The following is a 27,190-nucleotide window of genomic DNA, read 5'->3' on the forward strand; positions in this document are numbered from 1 at the left end:
CTCGCTCGCTCGCTAGCTCTTCCTCCTCCTCGTCGCCACCGCGACTCCGCTAAGCTCTCGGAACGCGCTCGGGCGGCGCACAGAGCACCCGGGCGGGAGCGAGAGCCGCGAGGCCGGGGCGACGGGAGCGCGGCGGGCGGCCAGGCGGCGGCGGCAGCCGGGGAGCGGGCAGGTGAGCGGCGCCGCAGGGCGCCGGGCGGGCGAGGGGCTGGCGGGGCGGGGGCGGGGGCGGGGGCGGGGGCGCGGGAGGAGGCGGGTCTGCGCGCGAGGCGGTCTCCTCCCCCTGCTCTGACGCGGGGCCCGTGGCGCCCGGGGAGAATGGACCCAGCTCGGCTCTCGCCCGGGCTTCCCCGGGCTGGAGAGCGCGCCTAAGTGCCGCCGCCCGCCGGGCATGGGGAACCGCTTCCTGGGCGGCTGCGGCAGCGGAGGAGGAAGCTCTCGGCGAGCCTAGGTGAGGCACGGCGGTGGGCTCGCGGCCGCCCCGGAGTTCAGCGCGGGCAGGTGTCGGCGGGTACGCGGCGCCCGGATGCCCGGGTGGCTCCGTCGGGGTCCCCGGGCGCGGAGGAGGGCTCCTGGGGCGTTCCTCTCGGGAGTTTGGCCAGGAGTGCGGCGGGGATGGAGACTGCAGTTTTCCTCCCTGTTTCTCCACTTGCTGGAGAGGATAGGCGCCTCTGCTCCTTCCTTATGGGTCTCCCCATACCACCCCTTATCTCCCTACTTCTGACCACGCGCGGTTCTCTTTCCAGACCTGCTCACCTAATACATTCGTCTCTCTCCGGGACCCCCTGCACCTTCCTCCTTCCTGCGGCACGTCGCTATCCACCCATGAGCCTTCCTTCTCCCACTCCAAAACCTACCTGGTACTCCCGAGCCCTTCCTCAGCCGCGCTGCCGGCGTCCCCAGGTCGGACCCTCTTCCCTGCTCAGCCAAACCCGGTTTTCACTTCCCTACTCCTCGGTAGCGCTGCGGTCCTGCTCCGACCTGCCGAAAAGCGAGATCTATCCCAGTGGCCCCTACCCTTTCGCAAACACCATCAGAGCCGGACCCCGCGTCTCCTCGGAACCCATCTCTTCCCGAGTCCTCCATCGACTCGGTTCTATGCTGCCGCCCCTTGCATTCCACTCCCCAGCACCACCCCGCGCCGCCCTCCACTCCGATAGCTCTCCTCCCCACCCGCCCCCTCTTGCTTCTCTCTGATCCAGACTTGACGCTCTGCCTCGGCTGCAGAGCCAGGTTTCCCCACCCCCCTACTGGGGAAACTTTAAAATCCATGTGGTTCGGTTCATAAAGGAGCCCTAAAAGCAGGACTCAACCGCCGAGAGAGCCTGGAGCCAGGGAGTCAAGGATGGCGGAGGTTGTGTCGTGGCGTCGGAAAGGAGCTGTAGGCTGAGTATACCAAGTACATTTCAAAACCCTGGTTGCTGCAGCTGGGACTCTCCTCCCGAGGCTGGCTCGTCCCGCGGAGTATTATTGTGACCCCTGGTGGGAGGGCGCGAGTATTCTGTGCACTTTTTTTTTTTTTTGGTACGCGGGCCTCTCACTGTTGTGGCCTCTCCCGTTGCGGAGCACAGGCTCCGGACGCGCAGGCTCAGCGGCCATGGCTCACGGGCCCAGCCGCTCCGCGGCATGTGGGGTCCTCCCGGACCGGGGCACGAACCCGCGTCCCCTGCATCGGCAGGCGGACTCTCAACCCCTGCACCACCAGGGAAACCCTTCTGTGCACTTTTTAAAGCACTTTTTTTTTTTTTTTTGGTGGTAGTGCTGGTGGACGGGATGAAGGGGGCACGAGGGGAAGGTTTCTTTAAGAGGTTGATGTCACTTGGCTCCTGCGTTGCTCCCTCCCGGACCCGCCAGACTGTGTACGTTTCACTCCCTGTGAACTAACCCCCCCCCCCCCAATTCCAGCCTGCAGCACACAAGTCCTCATTGTTGGGGGTCTGCCTGGGCACTTCCGCCTGGGCTGGGAGAATCTGGAGGAATGGGGTGGGGGTGGGGAGGCCGGGGGCGCTGGGCGACCGCGGTGTGGCTCTCGCCTTGTGCTCAGCGGCCGCGGACGGAGTGCAGAGCGCCGCGGCGCGGGCATCGGTGAACTCCGGCGCTTGTCTCCCAGGGTGGGGTGCGCGGCTGCGTGGGTCGGCGTCTGCGTGTGCATTTGGATGCCGGCGCACACCTGGGTTTTAGTTCGTTCAGAAAGAGGGGTTAGTAGAGAGGTTGCCGCAGAGAGTGCGTGTTTTGCTGCCCGGAGCTGGGCGGGCGAGTCCTCCGAGAAGGATGCTACACTGCAGCTCCTAACATCCCGGCGGAGACCGGAGCGAGGATCCGCCGATGTCGCTTGTTACTCCCTCCTGCTCCCTTCCTACTGGCCCGTTCAACGCACTTTCAAAATGTTGATGGTTTTGAATAAAGGCCTTGTGGGGGGTTCCGCTGACATTACATCGTACTTCACATGTTTTCTAGTAATCATATAAATTAAAGGTGGCTTGCGTTTAGAACTCCCTAATTAACCGGTTCACGTCTGTACATTTATGTGCCAATTATAGGTCTTCGGGAAATCCATAAAATTATAAACCATCCTCACCCCCTGAATCAGCACCCATTGTTTTTATTATCTCAATGAGTGATTCTGGATGGAACCCTTAATTGCACAGGCAAGATAGAGGAGGAGGGGGAAGTGGAGAGGTTGGGTGGAATAGGGACACTCCACAGCTTCTCCTCAGCCCACCCCCATCTCTTTCACTCTCCATCCTGACAAGGCTTGGTGACAATTCTGGAATCTGAAAGGGATCACAGATTTTCTTGGTTTCCTATTGAGAAGGGCGACGTAATGAAAACTGTATAAAAGTCAACTTCTAAGCAATCAGAAATTGTCTGCTGATGTCCTTGATTGAAATCCCAGCATTCAATTGGAGTACTGAAAACTCGAAGAAATGGCTTTTGAAGCGCTATTGTTCTTTTCCATACAGAGAGGCCTTCTTAAAGGTTTAGGAAGTTCAAAATGCGATGATTTTAAAGACTGACATTGTAACTATTAGGCAACGGTGAGAGGATCGGATCCGCAGGGATGAGAGAAGAGGGCGAAGTGGGGAGTACAAACGTGTTGTTACTATCTCGCTGCTACCAAGTGGGAATTCAGTTCTCCACATCAAGTTAGCAATTAAATCTCTGACTAAAGCAGATTTAGAAGGTGATTTTTAGGTTTTTTTTTCCTCTCCTTTTGGGTGGTGGTTTGCTTAAGGTCTGAATAGGCATATCTGAAACATTTAATCATGTTCATTGTATTCAACAATAAAATCTGAATAAAAATTGTTTGCTGTTGATGAAGCTCATCTCACAAGCTGTTTCACAGTATGTTTCATTTGCAAGACAGACCATTGTGTGAGGCTGCGGGAAGACATGGTATCACTTCTTGTTCATTTTCTCCCAAAGCCAGAGAGGAATCCTCTGCTCCCACTCGCCTCTGCCCTCCAAGGAATTTTTTTCTTAAATGGGTGGGTGTTTGGCTTGGTCCCTGATAGTACCCATCTTAAAAATGGCCTTAGGTGGATTTCGGGTGCCTGAAGCCACCCTGCAGGCAGAGGAAGAATCTAATTGAGGCAGCATTTGCATTTTGATAATTCACTCAAGTCAAACATTTGGTTTTGCTGGGGTTTAATCCTTCTCTCAAGCTAATAAGGCTAACAAAGCAAGAAAATCACAGTATATGTCTGTTAGTTGGCACTTTACAAAGTTGCATAGATTGAAGGCGGCTGTCAGGAACTTTAAGTGTTACTTAGGGCTAACTGTAACAAAAAACGTTCACTGGTTGAGTTAAGTGATTGAGGATGAATCGACCTCTCAGAACCTCAGTTTCATCATTTGCACAACAGGGACAATATTATCTACTCTGTGGAGCTGTGAGCAATCTTATGGGGGAAAATGTCTCATTGGGCGCTTTGGCACTTAGCAGGATTTCAGGAGAATGGTAACTTTTAGTACTAGAGAGCATGGAATTCTGCTAAGGAGAGAGGATGGTATTTGGAATTGGAAGGGCAGGATGGAAACCAGGTACTGGATTGGCAAATCACCTCTCTTAGTATAATAAAAATAGGAATAATTAACCCTTGTGGGGCACTTACTAAGACTCAGACTTAAGCACTTCACATGCATTAACTTATTTAATCCTTCAGTAACCCTAGGAAGTGCATACTTGTATTCTTATTCTCATTCGATTGATAAGGAAAGTGGGGCACCAAGAGAGTTGGTAACTGGCCCAAGGTCATACAGTAACTAATACAATTTAAATCCAAGCTTTCAGTCCTAACGACTACGTTATGTTACCTCTGAGTGGGGAGGTGAGCTCTATCTCCCAGGGTGGTTGTCACATTTAATGGGGAATAATGGAATAGTTAGACTTCCTGTAGGAGAAAACTACAGGTTGTTGCCAATTTCAGATGCCAACAACATAAGATGGGTACTTCTTTATTACCAGCAGGGCATTAGGCTGATGGTGGGCATTTGGAACACTTCTGACATCGTGGCAGGTATTGGTTCACATGTGTCTACTGTGTTAGTCTATTCAGTAACTGGGTAGGCAGAGATTGCATTACTGCTCTTACTGGTTACCAGTGGAGGAACGCAGAGATTCTCAAAATTAAGAGGTGGTATAACAGGTCTTTAGAAGTCTGGACTTGGGTGCCAGGCTGCCTGGGTTCAGACCTCAGTTCCCCCAGCGCTGCCTGCTGTGTGGCTTTGACCAGCTTATCTAACTTCTCTGTGCTTCAATTTTCTTTATAATAAAAAGCTACCTGCCACATAAGATTGTTGTGAGAATTATAGGAATTAACACCAAGTGCTTAGAATAGTACCCAGCATGTGATGTTACTTAGCTGTTAATGTTATCCTTCAAAGAAGAGAAAAATCCTTTTCCTTGAAAATAAAAAGTTTTCTGTTCGTCACTGATATCCTAAGACTTAAATATCCTAAGAGTATCTGGCCTGTTGTTTTTTGTTTTGCTTTTTTGTTAACCAGGAGGTAGAGAGGAGGAGAGGTATTTAAGGAGTTCAGGCAAAGGTTTTGTTTTGTGTTTGGCTTATTGGAAATATTTCCTTGAACATTTCTCCTCTTTGTGAAGGGAATGGTGAAATCTTCATAATGCTAAGATCTCTATGTCATTGCACTTTTCAGCAGTTATTTTCAAGGAAATAAGATGACTATTGGATGGATTAAATTCTAGGAGTAGTCAGCTCTTCCCAATTTATAGATTGGAAAGCAAATCAGACTTGGGGTGATGCATAACTGCACAAATGAGAAACACCATCAGACCCAGAATTCTTTGACCAGTGCTGCTTCTTCTAGACCAGACTGTCTCCTATACCAGGATGGAGTAGTGGCCTGAAATATAAATAGAATTAAATATAAATAGAATCCCCAGGAGGGGATGGTGCGCGGTGGGGTGGGTATTACCAGCTAAGAGCGGAAGCCAGCCAGATGTTCTGTACTGAAAAAAGAGTGTCCAGTAGGAAAAGAAAACCCCTCCTCTGGGGTTATATCCATGAAAAACGAGCACAGAACTCAATCTATGAAATGTGTATCAGGATATGAACCTGTGTACAAAAAAGAAAAAAAGACATTAAATCAATTAATCACTTTAACACTTCCGTTAGGTTGGAGAGCAGATGATCAGGTTTCTTTTTCTGTGAGATGCTCTTTGTATTTTTCTTCCATTGAGTTCTTAGAAACGGGAAGGTTTTGGTTTGGGAATCATAAAACTTCTCTGGCTTCTATTTCATGAAATAGGCTACCATATTCTATTGGAAAGAAATCGCCAACTTGCTTTTATTATTATGATTTTATTTTAACCTGACATGTAACCAGTCTACAGTGCCAGTGGGGGATTCTCATAAAGAGAAAACAAATAAAATTCTACTGAACAGGAGAACTCACAGCTCAAATGGTAAAAGTTTGTGGTGTCAAAAGATGTGTTGTTTGGCTTAGGGGATAAAATTAGAGGAGGTAAGGTAACAGACAGATGTGAAGTTCAGAGTGAACCCAAGTCAGCTGTGTTGACCACCTACAGGGAGTCTTGGAAAATTACCAGCCCTGTGTTGATAATTTGAGCATCATACCGATTTCTGACTCTCTGTTGGTCTGTCACTGTTTCTCAACTGGATCTATCCATTCACTCTTTATCAGTTAAGCATCTCTTTCTCTTCCTTTGTCTCTTCTGTGTTTATCCCAGTCTTTGTCTCCTTTTCATTCTTTATGACTGTTTGTTCCTATTCTTGTTAGTGTCATAATCAACAGTAACACCTGAAAATTATGAATATGCATAAAGAGTATCTGGAAATTGAGGCATGAGGCCACACATGTCCTGATACAGACATCACTCCTGTGTCCATTCAACATGTCTTACTAGCACCTCCTTTACCTCGCTCTGGTTCAGTGCTAGGCACTGCAGACAGTTCCAAGATGCAAAGGTACAGTCTCTCCCATCTGGGCACCTGGCCTTATACATAAATAGCTGCTACAGCATGACATGTGGTACAGAGAATATCTGTATAGCAGCACTGGAAGCTTCCAGATGAGGAATTATTTCTACCTGGAGAAAGGAAAGGATGGCTAAGGCTTCACAGAAGAGATTTTGTTTCAGCTGGAAGCTGGAGGTTGACCAGGAGTTTCTGAGGGGTTGAAGGCATTCCAGGTTGAAAGAACTATATGGGCACAGACAGGCGGGCAAGGAGCTTCATCGTTGGTTTGGGGATGGGCATCCTGTTAAGAGTGGCTGTAAGGTAGCATATGTGGCTGAAATGGATTATTTTGTAGAGCCTTTTCCAAACTTTGTTCTGGGGAGCACTGGTGTCCCCCAGGATGGTTATGAGTATTTCAAAAGAAAGGGCGTTCACAAGGAAAAAAAGTTGCATGCTCAAAAATACTTAGGAAGCCCCGAATTATGTATCCTGCTCTTAGTAAGACAGAGTATTTACTGACATGTGAAAGCTGCAGAGATTTCCTGCAGTTAAGAAACTCATGTACCTCATTAAGAGTTTTCCAAACTTATTTTCTGCAGAATCTTTGATTTCAAGAAGTCCCTCTCAGTGTCTCATGAGATAGACTGGAGAAAAGGTTTGTAGGTAAGCACTTATTATTTTTAAGCAAAACAGTTAATTTGATTGAGAAGGTAATGCATTTGATTTGAAATGTAGTATGGTATATTTCTAAGACATATGAAAATGTATACATAACAATGAGTAGAAAACTCTGTCCCTACCACTCAGCCTAGGAAGGCAAGCCATGTAAATGTAGTCAAAGCCACTTAGTAACCTCTCCCCATCAGATCTCCTTCCCTCCTGCCAGAGACAACCACTATTCCACATTTGTTATTTATCATTCCGTATAATTATTCTGAATATGCTTTTCAGAAGAACAGACTTAAAAAGAATTCCATTGAATTCTCATCCAGTTTCTTGCTAGTCACTAGAGAGATGATAAGAAATAGTAGTTTGTCCAATAACTGTCCAGGAGGGGACATGTATAAGCTCTTTAGGGAGAAGGAACGTGGCTTTTACTTTTACCAACAGTGCCTAGAATGTAGTAGATGCTCAATAAGTGTCTGCTGGATTGAATTGAATTAAACGTGTGTACTTTTATGTGGTTCATTAAGCTCATGTGGATAGAAAGATTGGGGTAAGTTGTTTTTCACTGACAATATTGAAATTCTTTGTGATCAACGATCTTGAAAACACATTCCTTTTTTCGGTTGCAGTTCTTTATTTTGTAATCTGGATTTGGAAATGAATAGTAACAATCAGCTATTGAAAGTCATCTCTGTTTTCTTGACATCTTTTGGAATCATTAACAGTAACAACTTATTCAAATCTGTCCTATAACTGATCCACTAGAACTGTCCGCTTTCATTACAGGAACAATGATAACCAGAAATGTTTTTAATCAAAAAGGAAATTTATCAATTCATGCTAATTAATTACTCAGTCCCTGGACACTAGATACTTTGAAGGTTTATGAGGTTCCCCGGGGAGTAACTTATTTTCAGTAACAGAGTTTTATAGTTACGCACCGTCGTGCCACGACAAGCATCTCTCTTCATAGGAGTGAGGGACATCCTCTTGAAAAAGCTCTCGTCATCTAAAACATATGTCATATTTGGGTGACATTTTCCTTTTTTATTGTCCTAGCCTATATTCATACATTACTGCATACATGTATGTCAGTATGTACAGTGAGTGTTAGAATGTTGCTGAGGAATGCATAGCAGAAAGAATGGGAGCAGAAAGAAAGTGGGAGACTTACAGGCTCCCTGGGAGAGGCTTTTCGCGCTAAATCATGTTTATGTGGAAGATGGTGGCTTAGCTTTTCTCATAGGATGCAATGTTGGTTATAGCTAAGATACACCCCTAGGATTTTCTATCTGACTTGGCTGGTGCAGACTTTTCCCAGTAGACTTGGGAGGAGTAGTAAAAATCCCAACAGGTGGCAGGACGAGAGTCAGCTTTGGATGTGAATGATCGTACATGATCCAGACACTGCCCAGAGAGTAAGGAAGAGAAGCCACGCATTGCTCTTCCCTAGGGATTGCCCGGCGATGCCCACCCACTCTGACCATGGCACGTGGTGGTGCTTGTCTTCAATCCCAGGACACGTTATTTTGAGCAGTATTACATGCATGCTCACAAAAGTTCTGAATATAAAACACAACCGTTCAAACATACTCAAGTTAGACTAAAAGTGCTGGTAATCCAGTTGAAGTCAAAGATGGGCCAGCCATATGCTGAATCCGAGCTACGGCATGTATTGTTAGAACGTAGTTCCAATGAATGCAAAAAGGTTACTGTAATTTATTCCTTTGGGAAGCTGAATAGATTTACAGGCCACATAGAAGTTGGATTCTTGCCAATCTTCCGCTCTCTAACTTCTTAATTTTAATGTAGTTGAATTTATCAATCTTGTCTTATGGTTAGTACTTTTATGCCTTGTTTAAGAAAGCCTTTTTAAAAACCCTGATGTCATAAAGATATTCTCCTTTATTATCCTCTGAAAGCTTTATTGTTTTTTCTTTCACATTTAGGTTCTGTAATCCTTTCTTATAGTATATTTTCTGGAATTAATGTTTGGTGGAATATTAACAGCTATTACACGAATAATAGCATTGTTATTTCTAATTGGGGGATCTATATAAACGTGTGTGAGGTAGGAATTGATTCTGTTTTTTTCTAATTTTCTTCCATGTGGGGAAAAGTCATCCTGGCATTTAGGGTTAGTTTATAGGCATATATTTTGTCCACTCTTTTGCGCAAGCCACGCTTCTTTATTATTATAGCTTTATAAAAAGCCTTGGTAATCGCACGACAAACCCCCCATGATGTCCTTCTTCAAAAGTAACTTGGCCTTTCTTGGCCTTTTGCCTTCCATATACATTTTTTCCATATACATTTTATAATTGTCTTTTAAACTTACACTCAAATACTTATTGAGATTTGATTGGAATTATTGTTTGAATTTATAGATTAACTCAGGGAAATGACATTATTATAATGTTGAGCCTTTCTACCCATAAACATAGTACCTTCATCCATTTATTTAGTTCTTATTTAATGTCTTCCCATACAGATTATAAATTTCTTCGTAAAGGTATGCACTCTTCCGTTAGATGTATTTCCAGGTGCTTGATATTTTTGTTGTTGCTATTGTAAATGCCATCTTTAAAATACTATATTTTCTAGGCATGCATTAGTTTTCATCGTACTTCACCTGTATTTCTTATTCTGGATGGTGAGGGCTAGAAGGGGAGGAGAAAAACTGGTGGTTATGCGTGCTTACTAAACATTAGGTTCTTTACGTACTCTGATTTGAATGCAGAACAGCCTCAAGGGAAGAGCTCTGGGTGGCCTAGTACCACCCTTGGCTGGATCACTGCTGTCCTTTGCAGACCAGCAGTGCTGGGCTTTCCTTTGTCCCCGTGGGTCAGGGGGTTGTGGAAGTGAGGATTGCGGCCGATGAGGGGTGATCACCCCGAGTAGCAGCCACTCACCTGGTTCAGGTGGCAGAGGCCTTTAAAAGACGTCTCTGGTTTTCCCCTGGAGGGAGAGGTTGTGCAGAGTCATCTGGCTGCCTGAGGGACGCAGTTTGGCTGGTAGCTCCAGTCTGGTTTGACTTTTCAGGTAGATCTCTCAGGTCAGTGAATATTGTTCCCACTTTCAATCAAGGAGCCAGAGGTCTAGGGAACTGAAAAGACGTGTGCAAGCCATCTAGCTGAGCTGGAATGAAGACCCAGGTCTCGCTACACCCATATCAATGCTCTTTCATTGCACCTTATTGTCTTAAGATCCTCAAATATTTGACGATGATGATAGAGTGAAATACTGAAGCATTTTTCATTTGAGGAAACACCATTATGCATGGAAATTGTAACTTATATCTGCCCAAAGAGGGCTAATTGTAGAGCTTTCTGACTATAGCCCATGTGGTGGTTGTTACCTGCCATTTATTATCCTCTCTCTGTTGCTCTGTCTGTCTCTCTGGATTTCCTCATGCTATTAATTCTTTCATAAGCCTACTCCCACTCATTTATCCCCGTTCAAATAGTATTTGTATATTAGGACCTAGGGCAGGATATCCATTTCTCTCTGAAAGTTACCCCTAGGACATCAGTGCCCATAAAATTTCAAATTTCTCTCCTCCCCTTGCCGGATGCTGTACCTCTTTCCTTCTTCTCTCACATTCTGTCATCAGCACATGTTTCATTATATTTTCTGGAATGAAGGTAATGCGTACCGCACTAGGTTAGGGTGATGTAAAAAGAGGATGTCTCAAAGAAAGCAAGATTAAGGGACCAAAAATCCAACCACTTGGTTCTCCTGATAACACTGTAAATTTTCTCTCTGCTGTGTATGTGGGGTCATAGGAGTGAGGTGAGATATCATACTGTATACATTTGACTGCTCCAGATGTGTCAGGGGAGGGGGAAGTCTTGACTTGTTTTAGTAGCCGTAAGTCAGCGTGGCTGGGAGGAAGGGGGCTGGGTACTGGACTCAAATCGCCCTCTTTAAAAATATAAAGGTCATTGACTTTACACACACAAGGACCGACTGTATAGCACAGGGAATGCTGCTCAATATTCTGTAATAACCTAAATAGGAAAAGAATTTGAAAAAGAAAAGATACATGTATGTGTATAACTGAATCACTTTGCTGTACACCTGAAACTAACGCAACATTGTTAATCAACTGTACTCCAATATAAAATAAAAATTAAAAAAAATATAAGAGTTCTACACCATAGGCTCAATCTAAGTCTGATGCTTCCGTCTGTCTGCCTTTCCCAGGCAAGCGTATCTTTCTCGGGCTTCCCGAGCCCCGGCTCTGCTAAGCACCAACACTTCATTACGTCAGTTGTTCTGCTCCATGCGTGTTGATCTGGAGTCCTTTAAATTTGAGAGTTTCTCAAGGGCACTGTCATCTGGATTTCATGAGCCATATGCTTGGCCTGTTGAGGAAGTTCACTGTAAACACTTGCTACCTTTAATTTTTAAAGGCTACCACAGTGCCTTTGCAGTGGAGGGGAAAGTATCCCTTTACTGAACTGTTTTGAGTCTGTGAAAGCAAAAGAGGGCTTTCTGTTGTAATTTTGAACAGTTTCTTTTGGGACCTGTTTTTAGCTCCTTTTATTCCCAAACTGTGCCTTTCCTGTCCTGTTCTTTGCTGTCCTCCCTCCTCTGCTTCCTTTCCCTCCTTCCTTTTTTTTTTTTTTTTTAAATCAAATCAAAGGAGTTGCATGAAATCAACAACAAAGACTTCTTGACTTATGGGTCTGTAGTGTGATTTTACAGTTACTGCAGTGGGCAATAGTCCCTGTCTTTATCACATGCATTATTTCAGTGGAGGAGGAAGAATTTGGGCAGTAGTTGGGAGGTGGACTTTGCAGTTCCCTGTCAAATCCCATAGTAGCATTAAGTATTGTATGTGGGTGATTGGTCACCTTGTGGATGACCTGTAGCTGGTTTAAAATTTCAGCCTAAAGAGCGAAACTCTGCCAACCAGTATATGTCAGTGCCGAAGAGTGCCTTTCTGTGCTATCCCCGAACACATCCAAAACAGCATCAGCTGCGCCACCACGACTTTCAAGCAGAATTTAATTATTTTAACGATATGCACCGTATCAGTGAGAGTCTAGTCAGGAGACACATACCAGGTACCTTAATTGGAAGAATTCAATATAGGGAACTAGTAACAAAGATGTTGGAAGAGCTGAAAGTGTGACAGAGAGACGAGGGATGGACACTAGCGAGAGCAGGAAGTCAGTTTGCTTCTAGATCTTAATCTGCAGGCATCAAGGGAGCGGATGGTGTTATCAGAGCCCAGGTGTTGAGGCTGTTGGAAATGGAACGGAGGCTGCGTAAGAGTGGTACCACACAGGGAGGGGCTGGAGCTGTGGAGGAGACTCTGCCACAGCAGGGGATGCCACCTTGAAGCAGAAAGGGAGGGAGACCCTTGACCCTCCTCCTTCCTTCCTGTCTCCTGCCATCTTTCCCATTCAGTGAGCCTCACTGGAAGTTAGTTGGCCAGAAAACCCGGGGAAATGTAGTTGGGGCCAGCTTTCTGCCATACTCAACAGAGTGGAGGGGAAGGGCCAGGAGTGGATCTGAGAGAAACAGGCAAAGGACTAGTTCACACGCCAGGGAAATAAATCTCTTACAAAAGTGTTTATTGGGCTTCCCTGGTGGCGCAGTGGTTGAGAGTCCGCCTGCCGATGCAGGGGACACGGGTTCATGCCCCGGTCCGGGAAGATCCCACATGCTGCGGAGCGGCTGGGCCCGCGAGCCATGGCTGCTGAGCCTGCGCATCCGGAGCCTGTGCTCCGCAACAGGAGAGGCCACAACAGTGAGAGGCCCACGTACCGCAAAAAAAAAACCAACAACAAACAAAAGTGTTTATTAATATTGCAGACCTAAAGGAACACAACTGAGTTCCTCCTCTTCTCTCTCCTCCCACCCCAGCCCATCCAACCTCCCTCACAGAATATTGAGGGTGACTCTGCTGGCAGCTGAATCTCTATCTTCTTAGGGTGAGCTGTGCTAATGTTGGGTGCCCTGCTGAGTAGGACAGCAGAGTAGGACTACAAGTCTCTGAGAACTCAAAGTTTTTTTTTTTTTTTAATAACTCATTTAGTGGCAAAATGTGACCTGACCTGAAGTGACTTGAAGTTCCTTGTAATCTTTAGTGATCCCTTCGTGAATAGGCATACAGCGGCTCTAGAAGCATTAATGAATTTGATTACAGGGCATCACCCCAAACCCAGCTAGGAGTATTACAAATAAGAGGTAAATGTATGGCATAGTAAAGGCTGCCTGTCTAAAATGCAAAATAAAATCCACTTTATGAACACAAAAGACCCAGGGTATTTGGATAAGGTATTGTGACTCTGTATTTCAACATGGCAGAGGAAGAATGAATGGAAGTGTGGCCCAGTAACATGCAGTTCTAGGGCAATGCTGATGGTAAACAGCCCAGCCCCTCCGGAATCGTGGAATGCCAGGGCTGGACGTGCCCCTGTAGGCCAGCAGAACCACCACTTCATTCTGTAGGTGAGATGTCTTTTGCTTAGGCTGGAGACCTGGCAAATATGTCACAGGGTCACCAAGGGGTGAATCATGGAGCTGGAATCGTTTATTGCCCCTTTACAATGAATGAATTTTAGGCAAGTGAATTTAGTGAGTGAATTTTAGGTCTGATTCTTTGGTTACTTCAAACATTTGAACAGTTGACATTCAGATGGAATGAATGAAGCCAGCAAGTGAAATATATAGGTAAATCTACACACACACACACACACACACACACACTCACACACACAATTCAGATGTCTTGTCCTTTGATCTTCAGAACAATCCCATCAAATAGATAGGGAGGGCATTACTGTCCCCATTTTACAGATGGTCAAACCAAGGGGACTTGGCCAATAATTAGCTCTGTGGCCACAGGCAAGACCCTCAACTCTGAGCCTCAATGGAAAAATGGGCTCCTACAGGACTGTTTTGTGAATCAAAAGAAGTGACGCCTACAACACAACTAGAATTGTGCCTGGTACCGGTGGTCATGCCATAAGCAGCAGTTCCTTTCTCCCTCCCCCTCCCCCTTCAGACAAGTGAAATAGATGGCACAGCCCCACAGCCATTCCCTTTGAAAAGGATGCGCTTCAGTATAATGAAGAGTTCAGTGGTTGAACGGTAACAGAACTCCTGTCTCTGTGCCTTTTTTTTTTCTTTCAGCTTTCAGAGTAGGGGCTTGAAGTCATGCCACCCTCAAATCCGTCACGATTTGCTGTGACCTTGGTGGCCCCTATTGTCTTCAAAGGTCAGGAGACAGTTTGATATTTTGTTTCCTCCAAAGTCCAACTGTAGGGGAAACCACCATGGCCACAAACACAATTTTCTGCAGAAAGCACCCTTCTTGTCAGCACACGTGGGACTTTGTCATAATTCATGTTAGGTGGGCCTAATAAAATATTTTCTTCTTTTGAGTATTTTTCAAGATTAATAAAGCAGCATTCTTGGGGGAAGTTTATTAATCCATAACTTACAGAAAACTCCAGAGGAAGAAGATACGAGACATGTTCTGTAGGTAAAGACGTCAGGCTTGCCACCACTAGAATTGAATTGTGCATACATTATTCAGCTAGCTATCTTCTGGGTACATTCCAGGTTGCTGGTGTGATGGTGACCTTGTCTTGGACATGATCTAACAAGCATTCGTTCCCTTTTATTTTTAACTTGGGAGGGTGTGAAAGAGGAGGTGGCAGCGTGTAGAATAATCCCAGTCCTCGGGATGTGATCCTTTCTGTCCCCTTGGCTGCACGTCAGCTACATTGGACACAAAGACATGCTTCTGAACCCTGGCTCTTTTGCTGCACGCACTGGGTTTCTGCTGTCTGTCAAGTGGAGATTGTGGTGCTGGCAGCAATGATAATGGTGATCATGAGGATGATGATGATAGGGGTGACCTATCAGATGGCTACCTCTGTGTCCATGACAAGGAGTGATGATTTATGGGAAAGGACGTGGGACTCTATCACTTCATCCATTTACTCAGTGTTTTTGAGCCCCTGCAACATACTGGCACAATGGCAAGCTCCTTTTTTTTTTTTTTTTTTTTGGTATGCGGGCCTCTCACTGCCATGGCCTCTCCCGTTGCGGAGCACAGGCTCCGGACGCGCAGGCTCAGCGGCCATGGCTCGCGGGCCCAGCCGCTCCGCGGCATGTGGGATCTTCCCGGACTGGGGCACGAACCCGTGTCCCCTGCATCGGCAGGCAGACTCTCAACCACTGTGCCACCGGAGAAGCCCAAGCTCCTTTTTGTTAAAGCCATAAAAAAGACACAGATTTCTTTCTCAAGATCCAGGATTAGCCCGGGAAGCACAAATAAACAGATAATAATATGGCTAAGTATGGCCCCCAAAAGTATTAGTTACGGTGAAAAATAAGACAGAAGGATGGATTTTGCCAGGGTAGGGAAGGGTCAGCATCTAAGCTAAGCATTCTGAAGGTGGCTTGGAATTTGCCCGTGAGTCTTGGTGCAGTCAATGTGTTTTGAGTCCTGTGTTGGGCTTTTAGAGTGAGTGTGACAGGAACTCTAGTTGCCCGTATTCCATATGCAGTCCACTGGGGAAAACGCAAAACCAGTAAAGGCAGGAGGAGGCCTGTAGACTGGGGGACGATGACAAAGGTAGAGATGGGCACTTCCATGTATGAGGAACCCTACATAAGTTGGTACAGATGGATCACAAAGTGATGGGGTGTCAGGAGCTGGGGAAAGTCAGTCTGGACGGGTAAACAGGGACAGTTCACGGAACACCTTTTTACCAAATGTTGGCCAGGAGGTTGTGGTTGGGTAGATGGTGGCAAATAGACTTCACTTTATGTCGCCTTCTCTGCAATTCTCTCGCTTCTCCTATTGACTGGGTTCAAAGAGCAGTCTATGGAGAAATATGGTTGTAGATTTTTGGGTGAAATGAGCACTGTTAGGTGTGGTATAGTTTAATGGTGTCTCCTGTTAAAAGAACTGCAAGCTCAGGTGCTTACAAGGGCCATGCAGCTGAGATTAGCTGGTGGAATAGTCTGGAGTGGGGGGGGGGAGAGGGGGCACTGGGTAAGCCACTGTTCAGCTCCAAATGATGATTGCAATAAGAGAGTGCTGGACCAATGTAGCCAGGTCTTCAGCTTTTCCAGGAAAAGCTAGAAACTTTTTTTTTCTTTTAATTAGAAATCCGTCTGTTTAAAAATTTGGCACTAAATCAGTTGAAACAAACAACAAACAAAAAATATGTGTAGGCAGAAGATAACTGGCCTGTGGGCTTTTAGCTCATGAACTACCCGTTGGTGAATTTTGGCCTATTCGTTATAATTAGTATGTTATGACTACATAAATCTCCCTCAAGTGGAAGTTCAGTCGATATTACCAGGGGGTAAATTGGGCCATGTTTTGGTAAAGGAAGGTTTCTGCAAGACAGTTGAACGGTGGAAATTGGTTCTCATTTATTTGTGTGTTCCCTCAGTCACCTTGTTTGTTGTTCTTGATCAGATGATTCTGATACATGGTGAAGCTTTGTAAAACCAGCGTCCATGGCAATTCCGGCGTGTTCTTAGCTGTTTGTTGGGCAGCACCAAGCTTTGTATCTGTCTGAGTCTACAGCTGCCTTGATTAAGCTTGTTATGTGCTGCTACCAAGGCAAATCCCTGTAGTGAGTCAAATGAGTAGTTTTAGGGTTTGAAAGTGATAGCGTTCTGTGGCTTTCTCACTTAGGGTTGAGACTCCCAGCCACTAAAATATGCACATTTCAAAGCAGAGTGAGAACATGAGCAACTTAGTAGTTACTGTGGAATTGAGCAAGTGTCATAAATATTTATTTATCTTTTTCATAGCTGGCACAAAAATGTTAGGATATAAAAAAGTTGTTCACTATAAAAACAACAGAAAATTCATTGGCTATACATCTCCTGAATGCGTGTGTCTCTTTGGGTTTCCATTAGTGTCTAGCAATATACTTTGAGGAATTAGATTTGAACAGAAGCTTCAGCTGAATATGAAAGCTCTTAGTGTTCGTAATTAACCCGTTTTCAGCAAGGATCCATTGCATACAGCAGTCTTCTTTTAACCGTATAGTGCTATGGTCAAGTTTAATGAATGTTTCTTTCAGAATTTTTTTTTAAAGAAACAATCTCTGTTTATTGAATTTGGAAAACACAAAAAAGTATAAGAGAGAAAAAAGTCACTTATAATATTTCTATCCAGAAGCAATCACTGTTAATGTTTTTGAGTGGCAGAGATAGTCTGTGGTTTGAGGTCAGAGCAACATGGATTTTAGTCCAGGTTCTTCTGTTTATTTAATCTTGACACTGCTTATTTTTTCTCATCTGTGAAATAGAAATAATAACATCTGTTTTATTTAGCATGTGGATTATTAAACCAGATAATGCATATTAAGCATTTAACACATTACTCGGCACATAGAAATCACTTAAAAACTGAGCTATTGTATTTTCTATTCCTTTTGCTATAAACGTTTTTTTTTGACAGGTAAGAAGTGGATTTATTTAGAGACAGACACACTCCACAGAGAGAGTGGGCCATCTCAGAAGATGAGAAAGGGCCCTTTTTGCTATAAACATTTTACCTGGTGGAGTTCATCAGAAATAGTTGTCAAAACACTATTTATTTTGTAAAAATAAAACAACTGATGTTCCCATATCTCTTTTAAAAATACTCTTTAAAATGTCCTCCGCCTCTCCAGTGGTACACAGTAGGTTCTATGTTTCTATTTTTTTTTAATTGAAGTATAGTTAATTTGCAATGCTGTATTAGCTTCAAGTATAAGCAGAGTGATTCAGTTATATATATATATATATTCTTTTTCAGATTCTTTTGCATTATAGGTTATTTCAAGGTACTGAATATAGTTCCTTGTGCTCTTCAGTAGGTCCTTGTTGTTCGTATATTTTATACATAGTAGTGTGAATATGGTAATCTCCTAATTTACCTCCTCCCTGATACCCCTCTGGTAACCATAAGTTTGTTTTCTAGTCTATTTCTGTTTTGTAAATAAGTTCACTTATATCTTTTTTTCTTGCGGTACGCGGGCCTCTCACTGTTCTGGCCTCTCCCGTTACGGAGCATAGGCTCCGGACGTGCAGGCTCAGCGGCCATGGCTCACGGCCCCAGCCACTCCGCGGCATGTGGGATCTTCCCGGACCAGGGCACGAGCCCGCGTCCCCTGCATCGGCAGGTGGACTCTCAACTACTGCGCCACCAGGGAAGCCCCACTTATATCATTTTTTAGACTCCTCATGTAAGTGACATCATATGATATTTGTCTTTCTTTGTCTGACTTATTTAATTTAGTATGAAAATCACTAAGTCCATCCATGTTGCTGCAAATGGCATTATTTCACTCATTTTTATGGCTGAGTAATATTCCATTATATATATGTACCACATCTTCTTTATCCATTCATCTGTCAGTGGATACTTAGGTTGCTTCCATGTCCTGCCTGTTGTAAATAGTGCTGCTGTGAACATTGGGGTGCATGTACCTTTTCAAATTAGAGTTTTTCTCCAGCTATATGCCCAGAAGTGGGATTGCTGGGTCATATGGTAATTCTATTTTTAGTTTTTTTCTTTTGCAGTACACGGGCCTCTCACTGCTGTGGCCTCTCCCGTCGCGGAGCATAGGCTCCAGACGCGCAGGCTCAGCAGCCATGGCTCACGGGCCCAGCCACTCCACGGCATGTGGGATCTTCCCGGATCGGGGCACAAACCTGTGTCCCCTGCATCGGCAGGCAGATTCCCAACCACTGTGCCACCAGGGAAGCCCTATTTTTAGTTTTTAAGGAACCTTTATATTGTTCTCCATAGTGGCTGCATCAGTTTATATTCCCACCAACGGTGTAAGAGGGTTCCCTTTTTTCCACACCCTCTCCAGCATTTATTATTTGTAGACTTTTTAATGATGGCCTTTCTGACCAGTGTGAGGTGATACCTCGTTGTAGTTTTGATTTGCATTTCTCTGAGAGTTACTGATATTGAGCATCTTTTCATGTGCCTGTTGGCCATCTTTATGTCTTTGTAGAAGTGTCTATCTAAATGTCCTTTTTAAGTTATGTAATATTTCATTAACATGCCTGTATCCACATTTAGCTTTTCCCTTTGTATATTTAAGTTGTTGCTCATTCTTTTTTACTGGAAATAATTCTGTGATAAATATCTTCATTCATCAGTCTTTTGCAGCAGCTCGATTTTCTTGTTAGTACAGTGACTGCCTCCCGCATCTGGAAATGGGTAGAATTACTGCCAGCATTCTCCATTGGCACTTTTGGTGATGATGGAGATGCTCTTTGCACTATCCAGTATAGTAGCCACAAGGCACATGTAGCTCTGAGCATTTGAAATGTTATCTCGTGTGACTGGGAAACTAAATTAAAAACATTTTTTAACATTATTTAATTTTAGTTTAAATAGTCTTACAGGGCTGGTGGCTGCCATATTGGACAGCGTGGGCTTACACTGTTCTGGTTCAAAGAGTAGAGTGGGCTTAGGCTGGGCTTTTGTTTTTCATACAGGCATCCATAGACTATTTAGCTTTTTCTTCTGGGCTTTTAAGCTCCAGTACAATCTCAATATATTGCATTTTCCCTTTCTATGTATTTCTACTTTATTTTGACAGGAGGTTGGTGTAGGGTGTCTCACATACCTGCTGCCATGTTAAGTTAGAAGTCTGAGTTGATACTTAAGTACGGATTGTTCATAGTGACCTCCTTCCAGACAATACAGTATGGAAAGGGGATAAAAAAGAGTAACTTTGTGGTGGCAAAACCTGACAAACAGCGTATCAACGAGATGATCGAGGTTAACACCAGCAGGGATGGATCATGTTGACAGTACGTGCCTTTGATACGATGTGACGAAGGTGGCACTTTACCTCTTCAGTCTTCGTCCCCAAAACACATAACCCCAATGTAATTATGACAGATCCCAATGGAGGGACATTCTGCAAAATACTCAACCAGTACTTCCTAAAGCTGTCAAGGTCATCAAACATAAGCAAAGTCTGAGAACTGTCAGAGTCTCGAGTTATAATGGCTAAATGTTATGTGGTACCATGGTTGAGATCCTAGAACAATGAACAAAAAAAAGGACACTGCGGGCTTCCCTGGTGGCGCAGTGGTTGAGAGTCCTCCTGCCGATGCAGGGGACACGGGTTCGTGCCCCGGTCCGGGAAGATCCCACATGCCGCGGAGCGGCTGGGCGCGTGAGCCATGGCCGCTGAGCCTGCCCGTCCGAAGCCTGTGCTCCACAACGGGAGGGGCCCCAACAGTGAGAGGCCCGCGTACCGCAAAAAAAAAAAAAAAAAAAAAGGACACTGCATAACAACCAAGGAAATATTAATAACATGCGGACTTTAGTTAATAATAATGTACTGGTTCATCAGTTGGCTCATTAATTATAGTAAAGGTACTACTATACTAGTGTAAGATTTAAAATAAAAGTCTGAGTTGAAAATGTTGACTCCGTGAGGACTCTTCGGGTTGCCAGTGACAGGAATCTAGCTTAGCGCGACTTCAGTCTAAAAGGGATTTCTCTGCTCACATAACCAGCAGTAGGTGTGGCCTGGCTGGCTGCAGGTGTGGTTAGAGCCGAGTGCTTTGTCAGCTCTGGTTCCACGCGCTAGCTTGACTTTCTCTGCCTTGGCTTTGTTAGAAGTTTCTTCCTAAGCAGTGGCAAAGACGGCCCCCAGCCATTCAGGCTTACATCCTACTAGCTTAGCAACCCTGGCAGAGGGGAAGAAGGTTTTTTCCCAGTAGCACAGAACAGCCTGGGGCTGGCACTCAGTGGACTTGTTCTGATTCCTGAATTCATCTCTGAGGGTCGGGGCTGGGGAGGTGGAATTCCTGCCCATTGGCCAGTACTGGACCCAAGGCCCACCTACAGAGCCAGAGGGGGTGGGGTTAGCCCCACCAAGCTATATGGAATGAAACTGAGATGAGAGGATGATTCCCCAAAGGAAAATCAGGGTGGGAAATCATGCTTGGCAGGCAGGCACAGGCTACACAGTCGCTGCTCGCTGCACTGTATCTTTGAAGCATTCTTAGCTCCCCTGATTCTCTTCTTAGGAAAAGCCAGTTTGTTGGGGGAGAGGGAGGATTTTCTGTCCTGTGAATTGCTGTCAATTCACATAGCAGGCTTCTGTCACTTTACGGGACAATTCCCCTCTCCAGAGGAGGGTTCTTAGATGTCTTCCAATTATGAAAGCACTGGGATGTTTGGATTCTGTCTGGTCTTGTTCTGCCTGTGTTTATGACAGTATTGCTCACAAGTTAATTCTTCCTCTCTAGGAAGTAGGTAACTATGCCCCAGAGAGTTAACAAGGTAATAAGTAAATCGATGTGTCTATCGTGAGTATTTTTCTTTAGAAATAAGGCAAAAGATACATTGCCTGAGCCCCTCCCGGGAAGTATCTGAATCAAAGCTGATGGGATTTGCATGTCAGACTCCAGATAATCTAGGAATCTGGTAGAGAATGGGCACTTCAGTCCCCAGCTGGTGTATTACAGCAGTATCTTGGGACTTAGAGGTGTAATTAAACCATGCCTATTAGTAATTACAAAAAGGGGGACTCACTGCCCTTAAATGTGAGTAACATATCAGATCTTCATAAAAGCATGAAGCCATTTATTTCACCAGCAAAGTTCATGTAGAAAATATTTTATTAATACTCCAAGTTTCTGATTCAGCCCTTTGCGCAATAAAATATGGTGACCCAGACAGTTTCCTTTTTACTGCTTGTGCTCAGCCTCGTACGAGAGGTTGAAATTTTGTAGCACCATTCATGCCAATTTTCCTTTAAACTCTCCAGCATAAAACCTATCAGCAAATTAATATTCCCCGCCTGTAAGATGAGACTGACCTCATAGGTATAAGTTCAGTTCTTGTCCCAACATCTACTGTACCGTGAAATTAGCGGTCTTTTCTTTATCTATCTGTATATTTTTACTTCATTTTCATTGTGGCAGGAGTGGCAGTAGGGACCTCAATCCAGATATTGTGTCACCCTATCATATTACCAATTTTTAACTAGTTAGTCATTATTGTATAAAGATGCAGGCAGTGTCAGGAGCACAGCTTGCTTTTTTTTTTTTTTTTAGTGTTGTTTTATTCCAGGTGGAATCATAGACAAGCTCTCTATATGTAAAAGGGGCTGAAAGCATGGAGCCCAGTCTTAGGGAAACTCTGTGGGCACTTCTGCTGAGTCACCTGTGCGGAGTTGAGTTACCTGTGAAGGTAAAAGAAATGAGGCACTAACAGTCTGTGTAGCAGGGGAATTCTAGGACACGATAGGACATACGGGTTATGTTATCAGGTGAGTTAGATGATCTGGTGTCCTTAACTACTTACTTGACTTCTCTGCACCTACATATTCTCAGCTGAGAAAGGCGGCTTTGGGTGATCCGTCTCTAAGATCCCTGCCCACTGTAACTCTCTGATTTTATACACCCTGAATCTTTGTTCATGTGTAATAATACCAATGACTGTGTATTTCAGGGTTACACACACACACTCTTGCCCTCGGTCTCAAAAGCCTTTCCACATTCCCTTGGCCGAGGCTCTGTCCTTCTCTGTTCTTACTATACTTTTCACCCATGAGATTGTACATCAGAACGGGTAGTTTTGGGTATCTTGGCTTCCCCACAAGGCTGTGAGTTCTTTGAGGGAAGATGCCTTTGTTTATATATCCTCCCATATATGAAAAGTATTTTGCAATGAGACACTCAGTAAATATTTTGCATCGGTATCTTAGAGATCTTACAGGGAAAGACAACAGCAAATATATCTGAAAAGGCAAGGGACTCCTGTATAGTTGTGAAATCGCTTAGACACTTAGGCCATGTAAAGTAGATTCAGTAGTTTCTCAGGGAGATTTCATTTTAATGTATGTGAAATGCCAAATGTTTGCGGTCGAGTGGAGAGGTAAATCATTTCATGCCCGTAATGGAATCCTTTTATACATTTCCGATTACTCAGCGCCTTATGGTGGGGCTGTGCTGTGTTCCTTCCCATCACGTCAAAATGCGGCCTTCTGGGTGGTAAGGTCATTCATGTGCTTTTAAGAAAGAAAAGAGAGCTCCCAGGATCCTCACCGGAGTTTTGATGTTTCAAGATTGTTCTTGCATGGAGAGCCAGTCTGCAGAGCAAGACAGTGTGAATACATCTCCCCAAATCAATGAGAACTGTGCTGTCCTTTAGAAAATTAGGTTTGAGCCACATCAATGTCAGTGCCTGAGACTGAATGAATCCCATTTCGTGATTGCCCCATGTATGAATTGTGTAATGCGTTTAGATGGGCACGCGCTATGATTGCCTCTTTCTCCTCAGCGTTACTAACTGGTAATGTGGTGGATTCATGTGAGGAGAAGTGTCTCAAATAAACAGTCCAGGCTACATGAGATAATTTAGGGCCCGCACTCAGGAAGTCTCCATGGATCAGTGTAAGAGGTGACTGTTAACCAGAGACAGTGGGAAACACACTTTGTGGCTTGTTAAAACAAAACAAAACAAAACACTGATTGACATGAAGTACTTCAGTAATCTTGCTTAATACAGAGTCATGGGTAGGTCGAGCATGTTTGTGGACAGAACCTCCAGTTTGCTGCTTCCACCTGGGGAGTCCATGGGCAGGTCAGGTGAACTTTCATAACTTTTGTTCATTCAGCCGCTTGAAATAAATGCCTACTGTGTGCCAAGCACCATTTTAGGTACAGGGCATTGGGGGGTTGGAGTGTTTAGAAAGGAACAGCTCCATAGACCTGAGAGCCTGCAGTTGTTTTTCATTCTCTGCACTGCAGGTGTTAAAAATTTACCTGAAGAATAAATGCTCTAATACCAATGTCCTGTTCATTTGTCGCACTGACTTGCAGACAGTCAGAGGTGGTGGTTCCGAACTCCAGCCGGTCACACCAGGAGGGGAGCTCTTGCAGGGATGGACCCTTGGAGCTGTCAAACACTAGCTCTATTTTAAGTTTGAAAGAAATTTAGGTGGTAATTCCAAAGGCCCCCTTGGCTCCTAATCCAGTGGAAACTACCCATACAGTGAGTGCTGCATGCCTTTGAGTGGGCAAAGGCAGCTACATGGTCAGTGAGCGAGTATCCGAAGCATTGGGGAGGTTGGACAGGCAATTATACTTTGGCACGATCCATTTTAGAGCAATTATCTTTTTCAATTCAGCTCTGGCTCCTGGTGTCTTAGACTTGCTGCTGGGTCTTCATAACGAGGCAGGAACCTTGGAGTTATCTGAGTCCGTTAGGTCTATTACGGCTCGAGCTGCTGCATATTATTTTTCTACCTTGAACATGAATGATCAGCTTTCCTGGGGAAGCAACAATAAATTCAGTCCAAGTTATGCAGCTTACTAGCTATGTGACCTTGGGCAAGTCCCTTTACTTCTCCCAGCCTCACTTTTCTTATCTGTGAAATGAGGTTTTTTTTCACCTTTCATAGTCTGTGATATATAGATAGGATTCTGGTAGTTCTGTGCTTGCTAGACCAGTGAGCTGATGCGAGGCATTTGGGTCATGGGTACTTTATAGGCTACTGGGATTCTCAGACTTGGCCTACCTTCTAAAGCATATGCATGTTATCCAAGTAAATATGCCTGTCAATGTCCTGATTCATTTCACAAAACGACATAAGCCTGGAATCTCAGGCTTGAATTAATATGAAAATGTTATTTAATTAGGACAATCCCATTTGGAGAGCAGGCAACTATGCCATCCGTCCATTTATCATGTTACTCTCTTACTCAATATTTGTTAATCTTAAGCACCTGCTCTAGGCTTGGTGCTCTGCACAGCGCTAAGAAAACAAAGGAAGATACAGTCTTTGTCCACAAATCTCTCCTCATCCTCCGTGAAGGAAGAAGAACTTGCATGACAAGCCAGTCGCTCTTCATTCCATTGCCTCTTGGGTTCTGTGTGGCTGGAAGGATGTTTTTGGTGAGTTGGCAATCCCAATAGAAAAGAAGGGGGCAAAAGGTTTCTCGATTCTGGCTCCTGCAAACATCTTTAATCACCTCAAGCTTAAACTAAGATTGGAATTGGAGGGAAGAACTGTGAAAAAGCCTCTTTATACACAAAAGCCCCACCAGGAGCTGGACAGCATCTCCTAGGAAGAAGGACTTCAGTCTTGGATGACCATGCTCAAAACTATAACCTAACCTTCAAGTCAGTGTTCAAAGGAAGTAAAAGACCACACAGAAAATGAGATGTAATTGGGCACCCCGTGGGGAGTGGGACAAAACCCAGGAGGCCTCGAAAAGCCTCAGCGTGGCCGGGCCCCAAGCCTGGAGCCAACATCTCCAGCCTTCCCAACAGAAGCCCAGGCGTACATGCTCTTAAGACATTCAGAGCTGTGAAACAAAGGCTGGAGCATTTGCCTCTGACTTGTAAACATTGGGGGTTTTTGGTTTGCATTTTAAGACAGAAAAAAAATAAATTTTATTATAAACTCCCGAATCAAAAGCTGAAAGTAGAAAGGGCCGTTTGTGGTTGAGGAGAAGTTTGTGAGATGCCAGTTAACATACTGACTGGTTTTCAGGAAGACCTCCAGAAAGGAGAAAAATATTCCAAAACAAACAAACAAAAAATAGATATGTCACTTGCATCATTAAAAACCCATCTCGGGGCTTCCCTGGTGGCGCAGTGGTTGAGAATCTGCCTGCTAATGCAGGGGACATGGGTTCGAGCCCTGGTCTGGGAAGATCCCACATGCCGTGGAGCAACTAGGCCTGTGAGCCACAACTACTGAGCCTGCGCGTCTGGAGCCTGTGCTCCGCAACAGGAGAGGCCGCGATAGTGAGAGGCCCGCGCACCGTGATGAAGAGTGGCCCCCGCTTGCCACAACTAGAGAAAGTCCTCGCACAGAAACGAAGACCCAACACAGCAAAAATAAATAATAAAAATAAATTAATAAACCGCTACCCCCAACATATTCTTTAAAACAAAAACAAAAAAAACATCTCCTACCAGTTTCTGTGATCTCCCCTTTTCCCCATCACTGGACTTCAGTATTGGATGACCATGCTCAAAACTATAACCCAGCCTTCAAGTCAGTGTTCAAAGGAAGTAAAAGACCACACAGAAAATGAGATGTAATTGGGCACCCACTCATTCAGCATCACTGCCTACTGAGCTCCTCCTTATGTGTCAAAGCCCCATTTCATTGCCCTCCCCTCCCTCAGGCCGTCCTAGGTTCTCTCTGTCAGAATGGATGGTTCTCCTGATCGTGCTCCACGGCACCAGCATTAGGCCCCGTATTTTAGTCATTCATATACGTGATGGTCACCTCTGTAAGACTCCAAGTGTCCCCAGTGCAGTGACTGTTTCTCCTTCTCTTTATAATCTCCTCTGCCTTTGGGCCTTGCTCAAAGGCACTCGCTGATGTTGACTGAATGAATGCATGGAAAACCTTCACTACCCATTGTCTCTGATAAACCTGGTAAATGTGGGCGTACACCACGTGGAAGTCGTTTTTGGTGTGAACAATTTCATCAGGGAGTGGGAGAAAGTGGACCAAGTGCGCCAGCCTGATTGGCAGATAACACAGAGACCAAAGAGCCAACATACCAGGCTTAATACAGGTCTTCAGACCTGAGAAGGGTTGACTGAGTCAAACAAGGTAAGCTTTGAAAGAGCTAAATGCAAAGTCTTGGACTTAGGTGCCAACCGTTAATATTAATAGCAGAAGAGAATGTAGTGAATATCTAGCTGTTCTTAAGGAGATGGAGAGGAGGAATTGATTTAAGTTAATACATGTCACCGATAGGCTACGCGAGATGCCTGTTGGGGTAGATTAATAGAAGTATTTAGTACCTAAAGAAGAAATTGATCGTGGATTTCTGTCCCTCTTCTCTGGAGGGCCAGTCGGAAGTTCAAGTAAGTGTAAACACATCTGCCTCATATACCAGGCGGTGACTGTGAATGTGGCATGGTGTTCTCCGTCTCAGCTCTTTTCCCTGGAGCCCCGCACTGGGCATGGAATGTAGCAGGTTAGATAAATGTTAGTGGAACAGGAATTGATCAAACCAGAGTGTGTCTGGAGGTAGAATGTTGAATGAGGAAAAAAAAAAAAAGATTGTCCCTCAAAAATTAGAAA

The sequence above is a fragment of the Grampus griseus genome, assembly GCF_964374135.1.
Source record: "Grampus griseus genome assembly, chromosome: 1".
NCBI lineage: Eukaryota > Metazoa > Chordata > Mammalia > Artiodactyla > Delphinidae > Grampus > Grampus griseus.